Here is a 4,418-nt window from a genome sequence, read left to right as displayed (position 1 = left end):
TCATAGCTATATGGAGAAGTTACCACAAAAAATAGGTAGATGGAGAAGTCAAGTTAAAATATTCAAGGCTCCAGGCATCTAGTGCCCCACAGACGAATTGTACATTTGAATAAGGTCATTTACTCATATTGTACCACGGCCATTTTGCTTCCAAGTTCCAATGACCCAATCGGTTCTGAGCGATTAAATATGCTAATGCAATCTAAATCCGTTAGTCTCAGCAATCGGAATTGGAGTGCACATTGAATCCAAGTAAACATGTATCAGACTATGGGATTAAGGTATTTGGGATTAAAAAATTAAAGCAGAAAACAATGGAAATCTAAATTGTCAAATTTGACTAAACATGAAGAATTCCGATCTGAAGTAACCATTTATATGTTTTGACAAGTTCACTTCTGTCATCTATTTAGGAACCAGAATCTAGTTAGAGAAGGATTGGCTTTCTTCTCTAACATTCCTCTATTGAAGTTCCAAATAAAATGAAAACTGATCAGGTTAACCATCCAAAACTCTGAATCTGATGCTAACTTCACATGCTCACATAATCACATGTACAGTTTTGTCTCAATACAACAAGTCTGTTTGCTTGGCAGTTGGCAGGGATTCTTGAAATGAAAATATGACCAGTTGCATTGTCTGATGATAGTTCAACAGTTTATAGCAATGATACAATTTGAGACATTATTCATGCATGACAATATAACAGGGATCATATGAGACGTAATCTGTTACCATTTACTTGAAAGTTGAAACACAAAAGATACAGGAAAGATACGACCGTTCATTCATCAAGCTTGATATGCATGGACATGTGCAAGCAACTCTTCATTCTTCATCCAGGCATCCCTTGATGTCCCTCTGGAGTGAAACACCATTTTGGATCTTTTGATAAAGACTAAATAATTACCGTCACATGCCAATGTTCATAATTGTACTGAGAATAACAACAATAACAATCATAACGATACTAGAGAAAGTGTTATATCGAAATCTAAAGGAGGGAAGGAATCCAAAGCTCAAGACAGTTAATTTTGAAGTAGTTTAAAATTCAGATCAGGCAACTGTAGAGAGATAAATAGACTACTTCAAATCGAACTCTTTAATTGCCACAATAACATATGTTAGCTTCTTGATGATGAGTCTAGCTTGTTGCATTATTATGGTGAAACTTTCTGTCTAGTCTAGTCCACATTATTTAAATTGATATAGGTTTTGGGTGAGATAGTTGTTTACCAGAGGCACTCCAATCTTAAGTAAACAACAATGCAACATGATCTCAAGAGAGTGAAAGAAAGTTAAAATGAAAAGGCAAGCAGAGTAGATTCAAGTGAATCACATATCAAGGCATATACTCAAAGTAAGCTTTGTGGGATCCTGTTTTTATTATTGTTCCTTGCATGAGAATGATATCCTAGTCAGATTTATCTGTAGTTGAAAAAACCATGGAGGCAGATAGCCCCATTGGACACTGAAGACTAGAGGGACTCCATGCACCTTATGCTACATGAGTGTATTTGTTTCGTTCGGGGTTCCTTCAATTTTCTGGAGAAGGCACTTACACCAAGTATCATAGGTGTTTTGCTAGCTCTGGCACATGTAGATTGGGCAGAAAGTGCTCTTATCCTAAATGAGCTTGGAAAAAAATTCCATGAGGTAAATGTTTCTTGGTGTGTCGTGTGCCCTCTGGAGTCTGGTCTAAAAACAACGGTGTCATGAGAACCTTATTCTACCTTGGCAAACACCTCCCTCTTGGGTAGTTGGGAAGCGCATCTTTCCTAATTGCATGTCTTTTCATGTTTTCCGCTGTTCTACCAAAAAGTTTATTCCACCAAACCCGTCATGATTCCAATTTTAACCAGCGGAAAATCTAGCGTTTGTTCTAAGATATTTCTCTTTGGCCTAATTTCTGCAAAATAACTTAACTAGCCTTAATTTAAGGGCTTTATTATGACTAATCTATCCAACATTAATCATGTTTCCTAGTCCATAATACATGTCTCTTCTTAGGAGATTTTCCCACAAGACCACACATTTTCACAATCAAACTTCCTAGTCCTCAAAAAGTCGAATCCATATCAATAAGTAGTGTCTGAAGGGAAGAGAAGCAATCACATTTAAATTGTTAAGATTACTACCATTGATGACGGTTGGTCAAAATTCCTTTTCGAATTAGTTTAATAAACTGGAGTCAATCTACAAAATCTTAGCTGGGCTAAAACTTGAAATAGCTCATGTAGCTTCCTTTCTTCTTTCTATCTTGAGTAATACTTCATAAGGATTATACATGTCCAATTGCATTGTTATCCAATACAATGCCTGAGTCTTGCTCTAGAGTTGTCACTTCTCACTGCAAGGTGTTTTGCACTTTTGCTTGCCTTGTAAAAACTTAATAAACCTATATAAAAAGTGAGAGATAGCATGTACACGTTAAGGTTAAGTTCTCCTAAACTTCCCATGCTGTGGATCAAACAGTCCAAGCACCATTCAATAGTTCCACCATCTGGGAAGAGATTATAAATTGTGCTTATCACATTGTTTACCGCCTTACCGGTCTCACAAAGGAAGGTATTTCCATACAACTTACTTCAAGTACTTTACATATCCTTGTGAGCCTAACTAGATAACACCCCCATTTCCTAGTAACTGGAACTCCAAGATACCGCGTCACTCAGACACCATGAAAACAGAGACTGGAAAAGAATGTAATTCAACATATTATTCTACAAATCAAGTTAGCTAGTACTTTTATCTGCTTAGTAATTGCTTCTGTGTCACATAAAGTGATGTAACCACTGCTCCATAGATGCTAGGAAATAGGAATACCACATTTTTGCAGGTATTTAAGTTTAGTTAGTGATTTAGGACTTGCGTCCAATATGTCACATACCTATGCCGTAATAACTAGTTACATATCATTAGGCTTCACCTAAAATAACCAGAGTAGTTAAGAAATGAATATTATGATTGATGTAGTACACGGTACACGTGGACATATATAGCGAAACCCAGACTAGAAATAGGCGTTGCAAACTTGAAATAGCATGGAGAGATCGATAAGTTCAAGATTACATTAATAAAGAAGATGGCCCAACACGCCACAAAGAAAAAGAAAGAATAAAAACTGAAAAACAGTAAATTAAACAGCAAGTAATTAACAGTACCTTATAATCTGTTTGGCTGTGAGTGATAGTTCGAACGTTTACAAAATACGAATGAGAAATAATAAAAGAAAATTAACAAAAAGTGGAAAAGGAATTTGTATTGTATGGAGATGCAGGGGATCGAACCCTGTACCTCTCGCATGCAAAGCGAGCGCTCTACCATTTGAGCTACATCCCCACTCTTGCTCTTATGTCTATTTTACAATATGTTATAATTACTATACGATCAAGTTGCACCAACTGATGGGCCACGAAATCAAAGTCTAAGCACGTGTTGAAATTGAAATTCATATTCATCCTTATGTGTTATGTCATTGCCAACAAGTGGTACAACGTCAAAAGTCATCGTTTTGCTTTACCATGAATAAAAATAGTTATTATGGACATAATACAAAATATCAGGATATAAGTATTTATTGATATTCAATTTCTAGATATGTATCGTGGATATATCTCCTTCTTTGGGGATATTTGACATTGTTTCACATACAAATATCGTAGATATATCCAAAATATCGATAAATATCGTAGATATTGTGGATATTTCTTGATATATTATTTATATTTATTTGAAATATAATGGTAAATATTAAATAAAATTGTTATATACACAAAATATCTCAAAATATCATAAATATCGTAAATATCATCGAAATATCACCGATATTTGCAGTCATATATATCTTTGAACATATCGTGATATTTATATATCTTTTTCTGAAATCTGGATAAATATCCTCAAATATCGCAATATATCGAGATATTTTGTACCATGATTATGGATATGTGGAAACAGGGAGTGACTCTAGGACAAAATTGCGAAAAAATTAACTCTTGAACACTATTTTTTTTTTAATCATTCACAAAGACCGGATAGATGAAAAGTCAAGTATATTCTTGGCGTGAAATAAAAAATAGTTCGGATAGATAAAATGTGGTGTTGAATATAAACTAGCTTTCAAACCAGTCCTACGAACGGGTGCTGTTATATTAAATTATTGTAAAAAATATTAGCAAATATGCATAGCTATGAGAGATTAAAATTATATTAATCAGTCATTCAAATTTCTTGCACCACTCTCTATAAAAATGAAGTATCAAACCTTGATAAAACTCATCGATTTCTTTTTGTTGTTAAGTTTAATAATTGAAGTTTGATTGAAGTTTTGTGAGAATTCCCAATGTGACGAAAATAATATTGAAGCTACTTGAATAGCATGACATTTTTAATCATAATAAACAAATTATGATAAA

General features: G+C 34.2%; 1 long non-coding RNA gene and 1 other non-coding gene across 2 annotated transcripts; both read right to left on the bottom strand.

The window, feature by feature from the left end:
• Positions 1 to 606: 606 nt before the first annotated feature.
• LOC147512469 (uncharacterized) lies at positions 607 to 3,303 on the bottom strand. The gene is made up of 2 exons (XR_015217213.1): positions 3,165 to 3,303; positions 607 to 937 (listed from the first exon to the last, which is right to left on the bottom strand). It is a non-coding gene; the product is annotated as an uncharacterized LOC147512469 (long non-coding RNA).
• TRNAA-UGC (transfer RNA alanine (anticodon UGC)) lies at positions 3,270 to 3,342 on the bottom strand. Its single transcript has one exon. It is a non-coding gene; the product is annotated as a tRNA-Ala (tRNA).
• Between the last annotated feature and the right edge of the window lie 1,076 nt (positions 3,343 to 4,418).

Source organism: Coptis chinensis, chromosome 3 (assembly GCF_015680905.1).
Source record: "Coptis chinensis isolate HL-2020 chromosome 3, ASM1568090v1, whole genome shotgun sequence".
NCBI classification, from domain to species: Eukaryota; Viridiplantae; Streptophyta; class Magnoliopsida; order Ranunculales; family Ranunculaceae; genus Coptis; species Coptis chinensis.
Note: the sequence above shows the minus strand (reverse complement) of the source record. Positions and strands in the feature narration are given on the sequence as shown.